Below are 24271 nucleotides of genomic sequence, written 5' to 3' on the forward strand. Positions count from 1 at the left end.
GCCACTGTACTTCAAGATGCAGAACCTTCAAAGTCACATTAGACACCCATATGATATGCTATCATATCGGATGTGCATATCCGTCAGGGATGAAGAACAATGGTTCTTCATCCCTGACGGATATGCTATATGCTATCAGGTAGACCACAGGGTGTCCCCTCTTCCCTGCCTAATCCCTGTTACTATCATTGAAATCTTTCATGGATACACAAAAGGAATGACTTTATGAAATAAACAAAATATCCATTTTGTTTACCTGTGTAGGGGCAGCTGCATTACCGGATTCCCTTCTGCACCATGTTTGAAACTCTTCTGGTGCTTGTCAATGGATGCTAACCCTTCATTTCGATCAATCTGTGCTAACTAAGCCTACCAAGAAGTCAATAACTAAACTAATACAAATGCATACAGTTGGAAGTAAAGATATTTGTCAGATTTCTGTATTCTCAAATAATTACAGAAATGATAGCAATTAAAACCTGCTACTGTGGATTGAGATGTGCAGAACTTTTCCTATAATATTTTTAATGGGGGGTAACTTTGTAACCATTTGCAGGAATTACACGGCGAACACGTGCATAGGCGCCACCAATTTTCAAAAGGAAAGCACGCAAGTATTTTCCCCTTTTCAAAATGACTCCATGCAAACCACCGGCACACAATTATACCTGCTCCATGGTACGCAGTAATTTGGAGGGGGGGAGACATTTTACAAGCCTGCTTTTGAAAACGCAAAACTATGTAGGTGAAGTGAAGTTAGAGAGAGGGCAATCTCGGTTGCAGGACCAAAACTGTGGAACAGTTTACCGGCAGACCTGAGAATGCAGGATGATCCAAAACAATTTAAGAAAGATTTGAAAACATGGTGTTTCCAACAAGCCTATGGTATTGAGATTTAAAGGACTACTGAAAGCTGAAATCCACATTTTGTTTCTAGTTTATCTATTTATTTCTTAACTATTTTAATTCTAACAAAGCTTTTAGATTTTTAGCTTATCATAAGTAATATTAATTATTTATTCTTATTTTATCTATTTTATTGTATTTTCTGTTTCCTACTAGTATTTTAATTATATTGTAAACCGTAAAGATAGAATCATGTGTTCTGACTCACGGTATATAAAAATTGCATAAATAAAATAAATAAATGTAGGTGAATGCAACCGCTACCCAATGCCGACCCCACCCATTCCGGGTAAATTTATTCATGAACGTGACGTGCACTCAGAAATGTACTCACGTAGGGGGGTCGATTTTAAAAGACGCGCCGATTTTATAACATGCATGCATCCCCGCGCGCATGTTATAAAAAAACGATATCCACGCTCACGTGCGCTGGCCGATTTTACGAGCGGTGCATGTGTGTGTGGGCGGGTGTCAGTCACACGCGCAAACGGGGAGATTTTCAAAAAAATACGAGCGGCGATGCAGGTAGGCCTTTCCCCTAACCCTAACCCTATCCTTCCTCCCTCTTCCCCCTCTCCTCCCCGACCCCTAAACTATCACTAACTATTCCCTATTTTTTTTCTTTGCTACTTACTGCTCCTCCGGATCCGTACGCTGGCCAGCAGCCGGCCTGTGCTTCCCCAGGACAGTGTTGAATGGCGCTGACCCGGCCCACACCCCCACCCTGCCACCCCCCCCCCCCCCCAGCCCAGACCACGCACCCCGGCCCACCCCTGTCCTAGGACCTGGCACTTCGGTGCGTTACAGAGTTTGCGTGCTTGGCCGGGCCCTTTGTAAAATGCGCGTGGCGTGTGCAAGGCCCGGCCACACGCGTAACCCTCCCCCCCCCCCCCCCCCCAATCTTACGCACGCCAAGCTTTTAAAATTTGAGCAGCATAGGGCAAGCAATTATAGGAAAGGCTATTTCTGCATGTAAAACACTGTTTTACCTACCGAAATCCCTTTTGAAAATTATCTTCTGGAAGCTTTGCTACAAGTAATTCCTTAATTCATAAGTTGGCAGTTTAGGATTAATCTCTGAGTAATTCAAAACATGAATTCTTCAGTAAATAGCTGAAATTAGGGGCGTGGGGGGGGGGGAGGGAAGAGAGAGAGAGTCAAGTCATCTGGTTTCCATTAGGATGATACAATAGTTCACTTGAAACCTTTTACTGGATGCTTTGTTACTGGGAGGTGTCTGTGCATCTCACTCCATCACCAGCCATTTGACACAACATGAAAGGCTTCAAAAGCCATGCTAGGCCTCTTAATCAAAAACTAATTGTAATAGATATTGGGGAGTGTTAACATGGTGACCGCTAGGTTGTTTCTATAGTGCATAAGCAGGAGTGAACATTAAACACAACCCTGAGCAGATAGGGCTTATCAGAATTGTAGAGTTAAGTGCTAAGTACTGCAGACTCGATTCTTTATGTTATTGCTTTGTGCTGCATTTTTTTTAATTAATTCGTCTGGGGAACATCATCCTTTTCCTAGGGAAATTTATGTCATGATAGAAGAGCTCAAACACTAACAGCTCATGTACGATTTTGCTAGAGTTTGGAAAGCTTGGCATGACATTCTTGTACAGGCTTGGGAATGTCCTCTCTGTGAAAACAAGCCCGAAATACTTTCAGCCCATGCAATTTCGTTCGGGCCGATGCAGTATGGTGTGCTCGGCCGAGCGCACCGTTAGCCCCCCGTTTGGCCGCCGGAAAGTAAAATGTGCAGCCAAGCCGCACGTTTTACTCTCAGAAATTAACTCCAAAGGCAGGAGTTAATTTCAGCCGGCACCGGGAACATGTATAGAAAAGCAGAAAAAACTGCTTTTCTGTATACCCTCCAACTTAATATCATAGCGATATTAAATTGGAGGCCCCAAAAATTTAAAAAAGTAAAAAATCGTAAAAAAAATAAATAAATAAAATCAGCCCGCGGCTCACGGGTTGGAAGACGGACGCTCAATTTAGCCAGCGTCCGTTTTCCGAACCCGTGGCTGTCAGCAGGTTCGACAGCCGCCGCCGGTAAAATTAAGCGTCGGCTGTCAAACCCGCTGACAGCCGCCGCTTCTGCCAATAAGGAGGCGCTAGGGACGCGCTAGTGTCCCTAGCGCCTCCTTATTACTGCGAGCCCTCATTTGAATATTAAATCGCGCACCCAGGAGAGTGGCCTGGGCGCGCATGGGGAAGAGCGGGTGCTAGCCTCGGAGCGCCGGCTCTCCCGCGCATTTTACTGTATTTGGCCCGTTTGTGAGCAGTTTTACCTACATGAGGACGTCATTCACTTAAATTCACTTAGAAACATTTCTGTTGGAAAAATAATCAGGAACAGAAAGACAATTCGTCAGATTAGTTGGTTTCTGTCTGCCATCATTCAGTGGGCATGAGTTCTAGGTCTGAAACCTCCCCAGAGGTTGTCCAGAGCACAGAAAACCTGAATTAAAAAACAAAAACCTCCTTTAAGTTGATTTTAAGCCAGCCCCCCATCACTTTCATCATGCTCCTGATATCACCAACATCTGGAATTAAGTGAAGGAAACACTCGGAATATGCTCTCACCATGATGTCAGTTAGAAGAAAAAAAACACTACCCCTTAATTCAGTCAGCAAGCTGCCACATTTTAATATCCTCTCTTTTGCAGCCCAACTCCATGGGAATCAAAGGAAGCAAGGAAAAGATAAACAAAGCCCTGGTAATTAGAAGGAAGTTACATTCAAATCATAACCATAAAATACCTCATCTCTCACTGTGGAAACACTTCTAAAACAATATGAAAAAAACATTTTGCTCCATTTTTAATTTTGCTTTTAAAACAAATTGAAATTTTGTTGAAAATGTCCCATTTTCTTTCAATCAAATGCGCATCCCTACTGAGTGTTCAGAAAAGGGTACGGGTCATAAACTGCAAGCTGCTACGTTGTATTAACCGGGCAGCTCCGACACCCACGGTTGCACCCCTCCTCCCCGCCCAGTCTAGCTGGACTTCTCCAATTAAACACACGCAAAGGAAACGTGGCACATAACTCGGATGAAATGGCCGCGGCCGTTTCTTAGAGTCCCCAACAGGGTAGTCTAATTCAGGCGCCTAGTCCTGCCAACAATGTCTACTATTGCCGCCTGGCAGGAGCCGATAACTCTTGAGTCTTTACGCCAACACCGGAGGGGGTCTCGGCCCAGCCGCCATGCATCAAGCCCTGCCAGAGCCCCTCCCCACGGATCCAGCCGTCGATACGTCAAGGCCCTGAACCCCAGGTCCGACATTGATCATCCGTGGCCAAGCCGAGTGATGGACCCTACGCTCCTCTCGTCCATGCCGGCACCTCCCAGCGTCCTTCTGATCCTCTCGCGTTACGATAGGCTTTCCTGGACTCGGTAGCTGCCGTCGCCACAGAATAAATAAGCAATGACCCTGCTACCGAACAATTAGTTCTGGCTAACATAAGGGGGAGGTCGGGCGGGGAATCGGCTCCACTTCAGGGCCGAGGGGGAAGAGGCTGAGCCGAGGAAAGCCGACGGGTTTTAAATCTCCCGATGGCCGCCCCTCCCCCAACGGCAGCGTCGCATTCTCCTCCTGACCAATCGGATGGCCCGGCATCAAGGCGTGTTTTGATGGCGTCACCGCTCCCGATGCCGGACCAACCCAGAGGAGCGACATCAGCAATGGCGCCACCCGCAGCACCAGCAGCACGATGCCGGCCCTGTTATCCACACGGAGGGGTGGGGAACGAATAACCCCCCCCCCCCCATCCTGGCACACCCGAGGTAAGGCCAGGCGTGGTGTGGGCGGCCGCCCACAAGGATGCATTGGGCGCCCGGTTATTCGCAACACCAGTGCGAAGGGTGTGCACTAAAAAATATTTTTGCTTCATTTTGGTTTTTGTTTTATTTTCACTTTTCATTTTTTTCATTGTGTTTGTTGCATGTTTTGTTTAATTTTGTCTATTCTAAAAGAAACAAAAAAAAAATACAAAACAAGAAGAAAAATTGTCAGCTCTGCCTGTCTGTGCTCACCACCTCCATCAAAGCCCCTTGCAGTCCCTTTCAGACTCCTTCAGCCCTTGCAATCCTCAGTCATTCCTGCCCTGCCAATTTTCAGTTTCAAAATGTCACTTGTGGCCAGAGCAGTTTTATTCTATGGTGGTACTACAGTAGAGAGGTACAGAGATACAGCAAAATGGTGCAAGCATGTAAAGCAGATGTGCCTACAAATAACAATTGCAATTATTTAAACTTCAGAAAAACTAGGCATATGCATTCATTTGAAATGAAATAGGAATGAAACGACATTAGCTATTAATTTTAAACATTTTCAAAATGAAACAATATAAAAAAACAACAAAATCTCATTGGGTTTTTTTTTGTTTCGTTTTGAAAGTGTCAGGACCCGACCCTTGGACTGGACCCCAGCCAAGACTCTGGTGATGGGACCCGGCCTTCCCCACTATTGCTCATTCTCTTCAAAGTTTTCAGAGTAACCAACAAACTGGATAACGACTAATCAACTTCAACTAAAGAAAAATAATACAGAGATCCTACTGGTGAGCGACACTCCACATCTAGGAAATTCCCTTCCTATTACTCTCAAAGCTATCGCTATGTACCCAGAGCAAGAAGGAATAGATTGGGAAGCATCCTAAACTTGGATCTCACCATGAAAAGCCAATAACAACCATAATACAGACAGCCTTCTGATGTCTCTGCCTAGCAATACAATTATGCCTCTTCTTACAATAACCAGATTTCAAAACAGTTATGCAATCAATAGTATTCACCTACCTAGGCTACTATAATGCCATCTATATAGGCCTACCTCAAAAGAACCTCTCCAAACTTCAGGCAATGTAAAACATCACCATCAGAACCATCACAGGAAGGAGAAAGTGAGACTGTGTTTCTCCTCTATTGATCTCACCTTCACTGGCTTCCAGTCTAACTGCACAGGAAATTCCTCACTTTGAAAGCAGAGGAAGTCATCAGCGTTCCTATCTGACAGAGAAGGTGAGAGGATACCATCTCACCCAAGACCTGCACCCATCCCAGAAAGAGCACCTGATACTGTCACCCTTCATTGATATCTGGTTGAAGAAAACAAGATCCAGAACCTTCAGAAGGGCAGCACCCAACTTGTGGAACCTCCTTCCTTGGGAGACACTAAGGAGTCTTTGGCACTCTACCACCATCCAGAACCCTGGCTTCTCAGGCAGCCGAGCCACAAACTAAATACCTCATCCCCTGATGGCTCACAAGAGGCCATAAGCTGACTGTGCCCTATACATTACCAAGGGCTTTGAGCAAAGAAGCCAAGCCCCTATCATGATACTGAGCCACTCATTAGTGAAACAGCTTTACTGCAACTACTTCTGCTGATCTACCTATTGCATTAATATGTATAGCAGGCCTGCTACATTATTGTCATCTGCTGGTAAAATGTTATTATAATCCACCTTGAAGTGATTGTCTAGGCATGAAAGGTGGAATATACTGTAAATCCACAATTAAATTAATTTAGCGATGGTAATATATTGTATAGGCTAATTTAAGCATGAGGGTTTTTAAAAGACAAGTGTTATTATCTCCAGTAGGAAAAACGATTTCGACCCTTTCAAATTATTTTTGCATGAAAAACTTTACACGGCCTTTAAAAATAGGGGAAAGTAGTTAAAATGCATTGTATGTGCTATATAATAGAGAAAAAAAGAAGAACTTTTTTTTTTTTCATTTTAGCTTTCCTGCATCTTCTCAAAATAGTGGAAGTATCAAAATTGTGCCCGGCTTGCTTTTATATACTTTTGCAGCATAGGGTTGGGGCCAGAGATTGACGAGAGAGAAAACTGCGCAGAAAGCACTGCTGTATGTGAAGGAATTGCTTTGAAAATCACCCTCTCGGGGATGGCTTCCAAATAAGCTATATAGCTGCAAATTTCAGAGGTGGTTTAAAAACACTTAGTTTACCCAAATTTCCAAAGGGAAACTATGTGGGTACTTTTGTTTTGAAAACATCAGGTGAAGGGTGCTTGTTAAAACTGCCTTTTCTCTTGTGCAGGTAGCCCAGGGAAGGGAAGAGGCATACACACATTTGAAAATGGCTTGAGTGCCTAATTTCTGCTGTGCTAAACATGCCCAAAGGATCGCCACTGTTCAGGGCAGCTGAAAGTAGGCACGTTGACAACCCTGGATAGACATTTTAACTGCACTGAAGAGGGAGATTTTTAGACAGGCTAATTTACCTGACTATGTAGCTATCTACGCAAGAAAAGGGCTTCGAAATGTGCTCTCCTCAATTCTTTCTTAGGTATTGTGCCTGCAATAAATGTGATCATGGAATTAGGCCTAATTTGATCTGGTTCAAATGAGGCTTAATTCGTTATGATTGCTTTTCAACAGATCTGGAAAGCATCGCTGCGGTGTTTCAATCCGTTTACTTGTCCATCTGGAGGCACAATGCATTTTGTTAGGGTAGACCGATCAAGTTCAAACTCCTTGTGAAGGCTAACCAAGGTTCTAGAATTTTCCCTATTGAAATTCACCAGATTCTGATCCACAGCCTTTGCAAAACATGCAGAGTTTTGCTAAAAGTACCTTATTGTTTCCCTTTTTTTGTGTGTGTTATATTGAAGACAAGAGTAAACAGCTGAAAAACTCTACAAGGTGCATGCATGTGCATGATTTTGAGTAAACATTGCAGGTAGGCTAGACCTCAGACCAACTGCAAAATCTCTGCAACGTGGACACCCCAGTTGAGATCTCTGCGGGTGCTGGTTGAGTCCAAGCATATCATGACAATGTTTTGGTCAGGATTCAGGAGGAGGGGTGCTCACAATATGGAACTTCAGCTCCCCTCCTGTTCTCTGGGCTCAGATCACTGTGAAGGCCAAGGGAGTACTTCCTTTGTTTTCTCTGTATCACCTGCAAAAAGAGAACAACAGAAATCAAAACCATCATTAATCTTCCATGAAGCATTTGATTGCTTTGCCAATAAAATAATCTTTCTAGTAGTAAACTTCAATGTAGTTGACATATGTCATAAAGCTCAGGTCATGGTTATATGTCATCCATTAAGGCAAGTCATCGGAGACAAGCCCCCTCCTTGCTGCTAGGATTCTTGCCAGAAATAATCATTGATATATTGTCAAAATATCAAACCTATCACATTCATAGCGGCTACACACAATTTTACTTTCTTTATAGTGTCATTCAGGACGTGTCAAAATGCTTGCCATAGGAAAAAAGTGATACTTGGAAGTGTCTTATCATCTGCCTTGAATTATTGTCGTGACTTAGGTGCCATTTTGTTTCCTACCTGGTGGTGTAAAAGACACTTTGACGGATCTCCAAACTGGTAATCCCATGTATGCTGTCTCCTCATTAGTGTCAGATAATAAAAGATGACAGCATTGGCATGCCCTGTTGTATGCAAATCTTTCTCATGTATATTCATTGTGGATATCCTGATAACCTGAGGGCTGGGTTCAGGAGCAGATTCATGCTTTCATGTGCTGTGTTACATACATAACTTGGACTCTACAACTTAAAGTTCAGACATTTCAAGCAGGCAGTGATTAGGATTATCCACTATGAACCCTACTTTCTAAAAGATTTTTGCCAGAGGCACAAAATGGAATACAACTTTTTTATTAACTAAAACCTCGGAATGCAGAGCAAAAGTCTTTTTGGCGCTGGCTGCGGAACGAGTCTAGAATTTGGTTTAAAGCTCTAATATTAACTTATAAAGTCTTGCACAATGTGGACCCAAACAATGTCTGAGTGCTAAGCTGAAGGACTATGTGTGTGCGGGGCGGACCTTATACTTACAAGAAGGAAATCAGCTGGACACGCCAGTGGCAGAACAGATGAAATCATTCAGAGTTATGGATAAAGCCTTGAGTTAGGCTGCTCCGTGTCACTGGAATAGATTGCCCTAGGAGATTTTATCTGCAGAAATTCAGATGGGCTTTACATGAGCTCTAAAAACTGGCTTTTCAAAACTGTAAAAGGAACCATAGGATTAGTGACCTGCTATAGGGAAGGCTGAGTAGTATAGCGAGCATTATTGGTTTGACTTGTTGAGGGGTTTAGATTCTAAGAAAATGAATGTTAAGGGAGTAAGACTTTAGGGTATGGAAGAGCTAAGAAGATTTTTACGATCTGGGAAGAGTTGGATGTTTAGGCTTTTTATGTGATTTTCTTGCTTGTCAAGAGGATATTGTTGTTCTTGATATCGCTGTATCTGTCGCAATTATGGAACTTTGTGAGCCATTCTGATTTGGTTAACAAAATGGCATATAAATATAGTGAAATAAGGGGATAATTTTCACACAGCTGGATTAAGATGTACCAAAAAACACACATAAATTTCACCAGTTTTCAAAGTGGACTTACGCGCAAAAGTCCGCTTTGAAAATTATCCCATCAAATCTACCCTACACTTATTATATCTGCTATTTGGTGCACACAAAATGTTCCTGAAAACGTACATACAAGCAGCTGAATTTTACAAAGTGTAAAGGTGAATTTTCAAAATGTTACACGCGTAAAAATTAGCATATACATGTTCAAGTAGCCGCTATACACCTATTAAGAGACACTTAGAATGGAACCCAGCATCTCAACATTCAAGAAAAGACTCAAGACGTGGCTGTTCACGCAGGCCTTTCCTAACTCCAACATTACTTAACCTCCTCCAATCAACATTCTTCGCTAGTAATAGCATTAATAGCCACCTCTTATAATGTTATTATATATATATATATAATTATTTGATCTTCATTTTCCTTCTTACTCCTAGTTATTGATTCCCTGTTACATGTAACTGCTTTTCTGCACCATTGTTCAAATTGTAAAGTTTATTGCACCCCTGTTTCTTGTGAACCAGCATGATGGGACTACCGTCTTGAATGTTGGTATATAAAAAAACTTAAATAAAATAAATAAATATTCCGTGCGTATTTTTACTTTTGTGCATACACATGTGTGTGGGTAAAAATGTGGTGGTCTAGGGGTGGTCGAAAGTTTCAATTTTAAGAGACACTTACAGAAGGACCTATGGGGTAATTTTAAAAGGTTGCGCGCGTGTCCATGTGCACGCACTACCAGGCAAACACACATGGACATTCAATTTTATAACACGGTGCATGTTATAAAATCAGGGGTCGGCGTATGCAAGGGGGTGCACAATTGTACAACTTGCACGTGCCAACGCCCACAGCCTTCTCCCGTTCCCAACCCACTAACCTAACCTCCCTTCCCCTTCCCCTAACCCTCCCGCCCCCTAGCCCTCACCTAGACCTCCCCCAACCTTTATCATACCTGTTGCGTGCACCAGCAGCCTGCTGGCACGCGATCCCCCGGTACAGCAGCAAATGGCTGCCATGCTGGGAGCCTCTGACCCCGCCCCGGACCACTCTGCCCCTTTTTCGAAGCCCCGGGACATACATACGTCCCAGGGCTTTACGCGCATCGCCGGGCTTTTTTAAAATAGGCCCGACATGCTTAACCCCACCTAAGCGCTTAAATCCACCCCTATATGCGTGTTTTATACCTGCTAATTAACTGGCATAAGTGATATTGAACGTGTTTATTGTTTACTATTCTCCAGGTGGTGGTGGGGGGGGGTGGAAAACTGGGAAAAATTCAAGCTGAAGAACCAGGAGACTCTCAATGAGCTAGAGAAGGACTGGGCAAACTGGTGGATTAATTAGCTAAACTGGTAATTTCACTCCTGGCATCTGTTTAAAAATACACCGTACATATGTAAATCGCACCTCACGAAAGTAAGTCATACTTTATTTTGACACATAAAATATATGTGCATATCTTTTTAAAACTGGTAAAGTATGCACATTCGATGCATTGAAATACATGTTTTCAGTGCATCGCATGTATTCACCCATTGACCTACATATGCGTGTATGTTGTGGGGTATTGTATAATAGGAGCATATGTAATATGCCTAGGGATGTGCATTCGTTTTGAATGAATGCGCAATCCGCAACGTATAGGTCCCTATTCGTTGCATTCGTGGGGTGCCGAAACATATGGTGAACCCCCACGAATGCAACGTATCACTAACAAATAAACCCCCCTCCCTCCTGACCCCCCCCCCCCCCCAAGACTTGCCAAAAGTCCCCGGTGGTCCGGTGGGGGTCCTGGAGCGATCTCCTGCACTCGGGCCATCGGTTGTCGGTATTCAAAATGGCGCCGATAGCCTCTGCCCTTACTATGTCACAGGGGCCGACCCATGGCACCAGTAGCCCCTGTGACATAGTAAGGGCAGAGACTATCGGCGCCATTTTGGATACTGGCAGCCGACGGCCCGAAGTGCAAGAGATTGCTCCAGGACCCCCGCTGGACCACCGGGGACTTTTGGCAAGTCTTGGGGGCTCAGGAGGGTGGGGGGTTGAAGTTAATTAAATTTAAAGGGTTGGGATGGTGGTTTTTTTTTTTACTTTAATGGGAAACGAATACCATACGCAACTAATGGACGAATCGGGGTCCCCCGAAAACGGATATAACGGATTTGGGTCCCGATGAATACGAATACCGAATCGAACGTATCCCTGCTGCACATCCCTAATGCACATGTTATAAAATACTATGGCAAAACTGCACACAGCCACATAGATGTGTAGATGAGGCCGTATGCAATTCTTTTAAAGTTATCCTCTGTGTGCGTAAATCCAAACCCTGCCCCAACTCCATGCCTACGAATGACTCAGCTCAGTCCAGTTAGACATATGTGCAAGCATAACATTCACACATAATTTTACTTGCTTATTGAGCAGGCAATATTGTAAAAGGCCATCTCTGGGCAAGATAAAACACTGTTTTACCCACAGAAAGCCCTTTGAAAATAAATCAGTAGATTAGTTTGCCATTGTGAAGAGAAAGCACTGCTAGATATTGGTTGCTCACTGGTAAGTTTATTGGCACTGCATAGAGTGCAACATTAAGAACGTTTTTTTTTTGTTTTTTTTTACATCAGGGCTACAGCATATCCTGTGCCAGAAAATCTGTTGCCTTGAATGTTGTTCACCCATAGCAGATGTGAAGTGTAATAGAAGAAATTGTCATCTTCTTCCCTAATTGTACATCCTGCCTGATATCATTCAGTTGGGACAAGTAAAGCTCTTTTAATAGTGAACGAATTAACGTGCAGTATCCATAGCTGAAGCTGCACATTTATGTATACATGATAGACAGAAGGAAGATGCTTCCCTTCCTGGCTCTGGAACTGTTCACAGAAATCTTTATATGGTGCTAACCTGGTCCCTGTTTCTATGCTAATATATGTGCAGATGTTTTAGCCTTTGGAGTTTAGCAGACCCCCTAAACTTCAGTACAAATGATCCACATAGAGACATATATGTATATATATATATATTTAGCACTATCATATCAAGTGAACTGGCCTACCCAACGAGGGGCCTACGATGACAAATCTTTTCTCTTACGGGGTGCCACTGAAATATGACTTCAGTTCAGTATGGATTGGGAGGCATCACCGATCTTTTTGTGGAATAAACTTATGGGTCTCAAATGAGTTGCAAGTGACAGGCTTCCAGGTTACTCAACTAAACTCATTTTTACGGCCAGCGCTCAGCAAAGGCAGCGAGGAGTGAATGAGCAAGCAGGGTGAAACTGTCCATTCTCAGCAGAGGTTAACTCTTCAATGACAAGGTCATGATAGTGCAGGGAAGCTTGCGGTGTACAGTCCTTGCCGGTGCCTGTTCTGTGGATAACAGAGGTCGCGTTTTGCTTTGAGAACGTTTCATGACACTACAGCAAAAAAAAAAAAAAAATTTATATTACAATGCAAAGTGCTACTCTAAATATCAAACCATTGGAAAATAATATTAAAGTAAGGAAGTGCCAAACACACATCTGGTTTCCAGCACATGTACCGTGAATATTTATGAACTTGATTCACATAGAGTGGTCCTAGTTTATGGATAATTTATATACAAATGGTAATTTTATAACAACCCATGTAATTTATTCATTGCCAAAGTGCATACGTTCTACCAATTTTCAAAGCGAACTTATGCAGATAAGTTCACTCTAAAAATTGTCCATAAAAAAAGTGCGCAAACTGACCCACACAAAGCTGCAGCTCGTAACTTGTGTGGGCTAATTTATGTGCATATGTTTTAAAGTCAAAAGTATATGCATAAATCCCAACTGTGCCTCAGTCCCGCTCACCCTCTGGATGTTTGTGCTTATAAATGTATGCACACAATCGGGTTATGCACACACTGTTATGTGCACAGCCCCTGAGCAATTTCATCACAAGCCTGACGTGTTTTATGCATGCAAATGGCTTTGCGAATTACCCCTATAATTGTTTATTCTGGAAAACAAAATGCCTGTTTGCGGCCCCAAAGTAGTTTGCTATCCCTGAACTGATGGCAGAATTTTTAAAAGCTTTACCGTTGATGCAAAATGGGAGAAACCAATCGGAAAACCTGTTTCTTTTCTTCTTCAGTGCCCATAGGATAAACTTTTCAGAAGTTCTGGTTCTCATCCCTCTAAGCCCTTTTCTTTCAGCTTGCATGGCACATGTGTCGGAATAATACGATGATGACCGGGAATATTTTTCACATTCTGGCTATGGCTTAAGCTTCTTAATCTGTTTCCACTTCACGAATGCTTTGACATATCTTTGTTTTTCTCCAGAAACTCAACCTGCGTAGGGCATGGCAAAGCTTAAGTTCTGTACTCATGTAAGATTATCTCAGGCTGGGGAAGTCAAGGAGTCCCCGCCTCATTCAATAGAAAGTTATCCCTCTAAATCCACTGTGCACATGTCAGAGGTGGAAAGACGGAGGTGAGTGGCCTTAGGCCACGCTGCAACGTGAGAACGAGGCAACAGTTTACCAGCTCGAATGTGAAGCTTCCCCCCGCTACTCCCAGAGAGTAAGTTAACCAAACTTTGGGGGATTGTTTCATTTAAAAAAAAATAAAATAAAATCTCAATAAGATGGAAGGTCTCATTAATTAGCAAAGAGAAATTCGAGTTTGTTCTAATCTCTTTGACCTTCTCCTCCTTCCCCCTCCCAAACCCCCACTAAAAAAAAAAGAGAAAAAAATGGCTTCTGCCCTTTTCAGAGTTGGCCAAATGACAAAATGGATGTAATATATTCAGGGATGATTGGAAAGAAGGATTCTTTTTTGGGAGTATGAAATTAAAAAGAAAAATAGCAAACGATGTATCACCTGCCTTCATGTTCGATGCGAGGAGTGTCAAGAAGCTGTGGGTCATTCTGTTCTTCCAGAAGACAGAGAATGAACATTGTTTTTGGGGGTATTTCAGAACAATGAGAATGCAGTCAAGATATTTATTACTGTAGATTAAACCAGAGCTGAAGGGGACAGATTGGTAGGAAAGCGAGCCACTGATATTTGATTCTCCAACCCCTCTGTCTTTCCTTGACATCTTACAAACACACCCAGAATAATAAATCTGCTAGCAAATATCCATTATATGCAGGAATTTAGTGTGAGCACCGGTTCTGAAATCAGATGTACTGAAGGTTCCTACCATTCTGTCCAGAAAGGCCGTAGGGACGTAGGTCGCAGGATGTTTGAGCAGGGGCCACACTATTATTGGTAGCTATTTAGATTGCTACAAAGCTTTATGGTTCGGTATTTTATCTATTTCTATAGATTTCGCTCATGCCTTTTCATTAGTAGCTCAAGGTAAGTTACATTCAGGAACCCCAGATGTTTCCCTGTCCCAGATGTCTTACAGTCCAAGTTTGCACCTAAAGCAATGGAGAATAAGCAATTTGCCCACGTTTCAATGAGCGTCGGTGGGATATGAACCCTGGCTTCACCTGGTTCTCAACCTTCTGGTCTAACCCCTAGGCTACTGGGTATGGACTAAATCAGGGATCTTAAGTACCTATCTAACTAAGGAAGCGTGGGAAGGAAAAAGATGACACAGCATATTTTCGATAAAAACGTGACATAGGGATGCATATTAAGCTTAAATGAATGCATTTTTCAGAACCAAGTAGTTATTTATTTATTTATGCATTTATTTATTTGAAAGGTTTCTTAGCCGCACTCAATCCACAGCTCAAGGCAGCTCACAATATAACAAGCATAGACATCAAGAAAAGATCTACACAAATACAAAACCGATAAAACTGGCCGTGCTACATATGTACAGCTGGTTGAACAATAATCGTATCCTGCAAGACTTTAGCTGCCTGTATAACTGGATTGAGCAAATACAAATATGTTTTAAGCTTCTTGTGGAAAGTGGATACAAGTTGTTAAAAAAAACAAAACAAAAAAGGGTGTTTTATTCCAGAACACCCCCACCCCCACTCCCCACAGCTGTCTTCCTGGACCACTAAGCTCACCCACCTCTCTCTCACAAAAAAGCCAGGGCCTTCCCGGATCCCTCCCCCTCCCCCCCCCCCCCCCACCCCACCCCGGCAAAAAAAATAACAAGGCCCCCCTGCCCCCACCGCAAATAAACCTGAGCTGGGGCCTTCCCGGCTCCTTCCATTTATTTATTTATTTATTTATTTATTTATTTTGTATACCGACATTCGATCGAGATATCACATCGGTTTCCAGATAACTAAAGGAATAGGGTGATAACAGCCCTATTTTACATTATAACATGGTATTAAATAGATATAAGAATATTTTACATTATCCATGGGAGTCTTCTGTGAAGAGAGGGGCAGGAGGGGGTGGTCAGGGGAGGAGGGGAGGGGAAGAGGTTTTGTGAGAGAGGTGGGGGGCCTAGGAAGACCCTGGCTTAGTTAAAACAGCAGCGGGGGTGGGGAAGGGGTGTTCTGGCATGGAAACACTCCTCCCCCTTGTTTTGTTCTTTTCAGAAAACTTGCAGGCAGACTTTCCACAAGAAGCTCCTGCCCACCAATTCACATTTTAAAAGATGCTGGGCCTCGGAGCCATCCGGCGCCGTAAAGAGTTAAAGCCATAAAGCAATGTGGCTGCAAAACAAGTTTTGCTGTCAGGCTTGTGATCTGTGACTGGAATGCTTTCCACTGCGGGCTACGCGTAGAGAATAAAGGCCTCATGGAGCAGAGTGAAGAACACTCCTCGGATGAACCATGGGGTTGTGAGTAACCCTTCATATGCACCCCCAGGGAAAAGGCCTGTACCTGATGGTTGCAAAAATCAGTGAGTCCTCAGCCTTTACCCCAGTGACATACATCACCACTTTAAGAGGCTAACTTTTAATAGCTCCTGTAAGGCTAACGTCTACAGGTATATTTTACCCGCAGAATTTAGCCTGATTTTTCAAAGAGGATTTTCTGCACAAATCTGCTTTGAAACTTTGCAGCTCTCTGCGGATCCTGGTGCAGGACACGCACTCAAAGTTAGACCTGCTCGAGAGTAGGGCGTGTGGATTTATTTATTTATTTATAACTTTTTTATATACCGAAGTTCAATTAACAAGATTAATTATCACTTCGGTTTACATTACAACCCGCAAAAAATAACAGAGACAAAGTCTTGTTTTACAATGAACAGGGTAGAAGTAACCTGGATTAAAACAATGAACAGGGTAGAAATAACCTGGATAAACATAAAATGGGTGAAGCAAGTATAGAGAATTGGGTCTGTATAACTTGGGCGAAAAGCAGGGACATTAAATAGGGGAGGACTATGAAGGCCTCATGATGCGGATAAGAACCAAGGCTGAAGTGAGTGGTTATGGGAAGGCTTGTTCGAATAACAAAGTCTTAAGTCTCTTCTTAAAGGTGATTGGACATCGTTCCAGCCTCAGTTCAGGAGGGAGCAGGTTCCATTGCTTGGGCAATGGAACCTGATTTACATACATACATTCAAACTATGCAAGTATATGTGTGAATATTTCCCTCCTATTAGTATCCTCGCAATACTAAGTAGGAGGAACCACAGAAAGCAGAATCGCGCCGCGCTCAAGGGCTCAACAAAAGAAAATATCCTGCTTTCTGTGCTTCCTCATAGGGGGAAGCACAGAAAGCAGCATGGCCAAGGCCTGGCCCAATCGGAACCCCTGCCAGCAATAAGTACAGGATTTAAAAAATCAGTATTAAGTTTGTGCACTTGACATTAATTTATTCATTCTTTCACTTACTGGTAATTGATCCATTCACTGTCACGTGTCAGTGAAAAGGACCAATCGGGAACAGCCCTGCCGGTGGTGGGGAGGGAGCTCTGGTCAGGCTGCTGTGGGTGCACAGCCATATTTATAAATGATCTGGAAAGAAATACGACGAGTGAGATAATCAAATTTGCAGATGACACAAAATTGTTCAGAGTAGTTAAATCACAAGCAGATTGTGATAAATTGCAGGAAGACCTTGTGAGACTGGAAAATTGGGCATCCAAATGGCAGATGAAATTTAATGTGGATAAGTGCAAGGTGATGCATATAGGGAAAAATAACCCATGCTATAATTACACGATGTTGGGTTCCATATTAGGTGCTACAACCCAAGAAAGAGATCTAGATGTCATAGTGGATAACACATTGAAATCATCGGCTCAGTGTGCTGCGGCACTCAAAAAAGCAAACAGAATGTTGGGAATTATTAGAAAAGGAATGGTGAATAAAACGGAAAATGACATAATGCCTCTGTATCGCTCCATGGTGAGACCGCACCTTGAATACTGTGTACAATTCTGGTCGCCGCATCTCAAAAAAGATATAATTGCGATGGAGAAGGTACAGAGAAGGGCTACCAAAATGATAAGGGGAATGGAACAACTCCCCTATGAGGAAAGACTAAAGAGGTTAGGACTTTTCAGCTTGGAGAAGAGACGACTGAGGGGGGATATGATAGAGGTGTTTAAAATCATGAGAGGTCTAGAACGGGTAGATGTGAATCGGTTATTTACTCTTTCGGATAGTAGAAGGACTAGGGGACACTCCATGAAGTTAGCATGGGGCACATTTAAAACTAATCGGAGAAAGTTCTTTTTTACTCAACGCACAATTAAACTCTGGAATTTGTTGCCAGAGGATATGGTTAGTGCAGTTAGTATAGCTGTGTTTAAAAAAGGATTGGATAAGTTCTTGGAGGAGAAGTCCATTACCTGCTATTAAGTTCACTTAGAGAATAGCCACTGCCATTAGCAATGGTTACATGGAATAGACTTAGTTTTTGGGTACTTGCCAGGTTCTTATGGCCTGGATTGGCCACTGTTGGAAACAGGATGCTGGGCTTGATGGACCCTTGGTCTGACCCAGTATGGCATTTTCTTATGTTCTTATGTTCTTATGTTCTCCTGGGTGCCCGATGCAAAGCGCTAGGGATGCACAAATTACCCATTCTGCGTCCCTTTTTAGCGCGGCAGCTCATTTGCCTATTGCATTAAGTGCCCAGGAGAGGCGGATGTGCGCGGTGTTCAAAAAACATGCGCCCAATTTGGAGGTACGTTTTTTACGCACTGGCGTTGCACTGATATTTGTTACGACTTGCTTTTCCCGTTTTCCCTATGTGATTGATTGAGGGCTTCCACCCGAATCGCCTTTTACTTCTTTCCCAACTTACTTTCGGCCTACAATAACTGCTATTGGCCTTCTAGAAGCCCCTCCGTTACAGTTTCAATAACTTGCTGTTGCTTGTTATCTTTCCCATGTCATAGTTTAACTACCCCCCCCCCCACCCCTCCCCCCCTGTTTTAAAATCGTTCATTGTAAAGCTTTGTTAGCTACATTACTAGTTCTTTGGAAACCGATGTGATATTCCGAACGAATGTCGGTACATAGAAACATAGAAACATAGAAATGACGGCAGAAGAAGACCAAATGGCCCATCCAGTCTGCCCAGCAAGCTTCACACATTTTTTCTCTCATACTTATCTGTTTCTCTTAGCTCTTGGTTCTATTTCCCTTCCACCCCCACCTTTAATGTAGAGAGCAGTGATGGAGCTGCATCCAAGTGAAATATCAAGCTTGATTAGTTAGGGGTAGTAGCCGCCGCAATAAGCAAGCTACACCCATGCTTATTTGTTTTACCCAGACTATGTTATACAGCCCTTATTGGTTGTTTTTCTTCTCCCCTGCCGTTGAAGCATATATAATATATATAAAAATATATATATAAGCATATATAAAAATGTTAAATAAATAAATAAATAAATAAACTACATCCGACTAAAATTATTGGAGTGCTTAACTGCAGCGCTCCACTTTATATCCGTGACAATTTATCAGGCAACTTAGCCAAATAAATTGTCCAGTTGCCATGCTGCTGAGTGTTTGCTATTTTTTGCTCATTACTTTTCCCCCATTGACTCTTAAGGTGTATTTTGGAGCACAGCAGTGTGCTGGCTGGGGTGTGGGCAAATGGTTTTAGCTTCTTGCCGTGAGTTCAAACTGAAACCTTAGATCACTTTTGCACTCATTTCCGGATGGTGGTAACGTCAGAATGGCTAAGAATGTTTCACAATGAGATAATGAGCTTCATGTATATGATAATGAAGTTAATAATGTATTATACAGTCCTGAGCTAGGGATAGCCTATAGGCCAGCCTTAAAGGGATTTATCTGGGTAAAACGTCACAGCCTGAGATTTCAGTCTGGCTCAAGTCTCAGAAGTGGATACTATACTAATATCCTTATTCTTAAAGAGCAGCTTTGTAAAAGGTACATTATAGAAATAAATACCTGATAATAATTAGCATGCATTTTTCCACCCTGAGATATGAGTAGCAGAGTCAGCTCTTCCAGGATTGAATCTATGACCTTACATCTAGAGGGCATAGAGATGCCACAAATGCCAGAGCTGATCCTTGGAAAGCCTCTGGATGGCCCACAGGAAACTAGCAGCTGGCACTTTAACAATGGTCTTTATTTTTTCTTTTTAAACAGTGTTGCACACTCACTTTTGATTATTTGGTGGTTTTTGAAAACTGGATTCTTTGCAGGTGGTGAAAGCTGTACTTAGACCAACATAAAACTTGCAGGAAAATGTTGTGCAGGGAGCTCTCAAGCCCACACAGGTCCCAGTCTTTGGACAGCTGTTATTTAAAATTATGTGTTGGCCACTGGTACTGAAATAAAAATATCTTTCTTCGACAGATGCCTTGTGGCTTGCTTTTTATGTAAACTTATCATTGATTAACATATTCAATAAGTTCTGTAAAATCCCAAACTCAATAGAAATAAATTTACAGTATCTGTAAATAGAATTACAGTCCATGACCCTTTCCACAAAACCAAGAGAAACCAATAGGAAGTTTAAAAAAACCAAAAAAAACCCCACCTAATATCAGTGCTCAGTTCTTCTAATAACTTGCACCTTTCTGATTTCCCAGAGACCTCTCAGGGTGAGACATTTTCAAACTATTCCTGATGCATCTTTTGCTTCAGCTATGGATAGAGAACCTTGTTATGCACCTTTTTTTTTCAAATGCAAGACTTCTAGGGTCAAAGAAGTAAAGGTTTTCCTGGATATTTCTTGCTTGGCTCAAGCTCTTAGGAAGAGATTTTTGGAATTAGGACCACAAGTTACTTCAGTGGGAGCTGAGTATTTCCTGAAACATCCCTGTAAATGTATAGCTAGAAAAGGGGTTGATTTTTTGATCCTGAGCATTTAAAGCTTTTTCTTAAGAATAAACTTCCCGGCCTTCCTTTGGTTGCTCCTGAGGTTCCTATTTCTTCAGCCCGAGTAATGCGCACGGTGTGAAGTTTTGAGTTCTGCTCGCTGTTGCTGTGATTCTGTTCTGTGAGAGGCCTTATTGAGCCTTGCAGTTTTAGGGACAAAAATGCCGAAAAGGAAAGAGACTTTGGTTTACGGGAGACCAGCTCACTCATGAACGAAGGAAAGGCATTATTTCTCTTAGGATACCAAGAATTATTTTTTTTTTTTATATTTGTTTCATAATATTAAATTAATGGTGTATTTTCTTTTCATTCCCGGAGCTGTAGAAATTACGAACAAATGGTTTCAGATATTTCTCACCCCGCACTTTTACGTTCCCTTTCCTCTGCAAAGGATGCCAGCCTGTTCCTTGAAATTAAAGGCAAGATGCTCCTTGATAGTCTAAATCTTCCTTTTTTGTAATCTGGCTCTTATCAAGCTGAAATGAAGCCATTTCCTACTGACTGTGGCTGATTAAACACAGAGCAAGCCAAGATCTCTGAGGAGGCTCTAACGATTTTCCACAGAGCTAATGTCATCCCAGCACCTGTAACATTCAACTTAGTCAACGCCATCATGGAACAAAGCATCTGTTACATGCAAGCATTATCTTTTTTTATCGCTTAGGCTATCCTTCTATTTAAATGCGCCTTTCCCATTTGGTTATGAATTACTGCTCTTGCCTGTTTCAAAGCTAATGAAGGGTTAGGAAGGAAATTTGCTGGTCATTGAAGGGGTTAAACGGGCCTAAGCACCATATTAAACCTTTGACTCAACAGAAATAGACATCTTTATCTATGTAGTAGCTTTCCAGTTACAGAAGCTTAGAAACACCGAAAAGTATCCTGATAAGATTAAAATAATCACTAACAATAAGAACATAGTCAAAGGTTTGGTTTAAAATAATTGAGTGTCCTATCAGGTAGATGTTAATTTCTTGGAAAATTGAGACTAGATAATAAGAGAGATAACAGTTCTCAATGAATTTTTGTCAGTCTCTCTTAATAACAGACACATATGCAATCTAAAATACCAGTCTCTGACAAATTGACTTGGAAGTATGAATTGGCAGGACCAGTGCTTCAATTAGGCAACTAGGCAGTTGTCTAGCATGCCAAAATTACGGGGGCAGCAAAATCCCACCAGAATGAGGCCAAGAGGAGTGCTGTACCACAGCCGTTACCACAAAAGAAGGAAGCCACTACTGCTGGAGGTACTTTGAGGGGCTACGTGACCAAACGTTCTCCGAGGGCACCAAATACTCTTGCACCAGCCCTGTGAACTGGGGCTAACTTGCTAGCTCAAGACTCAGCCAGGGCTACGGACTCTGCTGAAGCAATGTTCAAAGCCCTTGGTGGAGGGAGAGAGAGAGAGAGAGAGAGCTTCAAGCATTACACAGCAGAGACAACTACAACCAGAGACAGGGTCCAAAATCACGCACACACCCCCAAAGGAAGTCACGGTACATGACGCCTGACCAAGCACTATGACCACTAGACTGAATAACTTTGGGAGGGTGGGGGGGGGGTTTATATTAAAATAGGAGTGGAAACGCCTCGTAGTTGTGCATGAAGGCTCCTGGCACTGTATTCCAGTAAGTTCCGACTGAGCAAGAGGAAACTATTGCATAGAAAAGGGAGAATAAAAAATGCATAAATTATACCATTTCTGGATTCAAGTGCCCTGGTTTAATGGATAGACCTGTGCACAAGAATGTAAAGTCTACAGCTTCTTTCTACCCACAAACTTTATGCCAATTTTCTAAGGGAACACTTTCCCGTGAAAAATTGGATCATAAAAAGTACACGAAAAGTATACGCACAGCCCTTCAGCTGCCATTTGCGCAGGTCATTTTTCCAGTGAAATCACATTTGTACACGTATGCGTGTGACTGCACACATACACATGTACCTGCTAACCCCCTTTCCTGACTCTGCCCCAGGATCACTGTGTGCACTTTTAGGCACAAAGAAGTAAAATTTAAGACCCACCGGTGGCCGTACATGTGCACGCATTTGCCGGCGCGTGCACATCGATGCAGCAATGTTATAACATACATGCATGGGTTATAAAATCAGCTTTACCTGCGTACACGTGCGCGTGATTTTATAATGACGCGTGCATCTGCGCGCATATGGCAGCTGAAGCGCGTAAGTAGGGGGAATTTTAGTAGCTACGTGTGCCAATGTGATTACCCGTTTCCCCAGTTTGGTTCCCAGTTCGGCCCAGTAAAGGAGAGGACTTTCTAATCTCCCTAGCTAACTTGCCTCCCTTTTACCCTATTAGCCCTGAGCCTTAAAACCCCACTGACTGGCCTAGTTTGTTTTTTTTTTTACCTGACTTACGCGCCGTCCATAGCAGAAGTAAAGTTTCATAGTATGGAACTCCAGCGCGCGCTTGTGCAGACTTCATGGTTCGGTTCTGGCCTGCTCATGCCCTACCCCTATGGGTGAAAAAGTGTAATGCGTATACAAGGAGATACGCGCATACTTGTGTGGGTTTTAAAGTCTGCGTGCGCAGCGCGAACTGAGCCGAGTCGCGTGCGAGGCTCCCGCCTTCGGCGCGCATAGGGGTTTTAAAATCTACCAGAAAGCAAACAGGCACATTTCAAAGACCCCTTTTTCACACCTAAATGCCTTCGGTAATAATTGCCCTCCAAGGGGGACATTTTCTAAGGGCCTTCTTTGTGCAAAGCACTGTGGTACGTGCTGATGTGGCCTTTCAGAAAATTGCCCGTTCTGCGGGCAGGTAAACGTATGGTTGTACGCCGTGCTCGCACACTAGTTTACCCGGTCTGAGTGACGGCGTTTCCGAGGAGGAGTTTGGATTTACCCCCATAGTTTACAAAATTCAGCAGTGTGCACAGAACCTTTCAGGAAAACTTTGTGTGCACCAAATGGCAGGTGTAACTTGTGCGGGGTAGTTTTGCTGGGCCAATTTTCATGAGCATAAGTCCATTTTGAAAATTGGTATAATTTATGTGCATTTTTGCCGACTTCCTTAGGTGAGCTGTTTGAAAATTGCTCACCAAGTGATTCGGTCTCTAGCAATGAATATGAAGTATACATAGCAGAGCGAATGAAGAACTAGATCAGTCTTCATCCAGCCCAGGCAGTATTGTGATAACCATTCTGATCTCTTACTGTAGTTTAAAAATCTGGATAGTATAAAAATAGGTTGAGGGTAGGATATATTTAACATAGGAAAAGTTATGCTTCAGTAGCTAGATCACTCGACAGGAGTCAGGGAAAGTCTTCGGATTGGATTTCATTTTGTTTCTTCCACTTACTTTGTGCTTGACCTTGGGTAAGTCACCTTCGTTTCCCATGTCTCAGTTTACCCAACCGTAATTGAATCATAATAGTTATAATTGAGTGAAATAGTCATAGTCATTTTACCTTAACTTGCCTTTTCCAGTTGGCAGTTTTCTAAATATCCAGGCATAAAAGCATGCATTAGAATTCAGTGGGAATGAAAAGCATTATATAAATCCACACAGTAATATTAATAATAATTTTTTATTATTTTGCTATTAATATGGATCACTACTAGAATGAAAGCGGAGCCAGAGTAACCCAGCTCCGTCCCCAGGTAGTAACCTTGGCCCACTGAATCTTATCAATGTCAGGATACAAATCCTGTTCAGGCTTGATCTGACTTGATTCTTGCTCAGTCCTGGCATTCACTTCATTAGCCGCTCATCCCAGTGT

This window comes from Rhinatrema bivittatum, chromosome 13, assembly GCF_901001135.1.
Source record: "Rhinatrema bivittatum chromosome 13, aRhiBiv1.1, whole genome shotgun sequence".
NCBI classification, from domain to species: Eukaryota; Metazoa; Chordata; class Amphibia; order Gymnophiona; family Rhinatrematidae; genus Rhinatrema; species Rhinatrema bivittatum.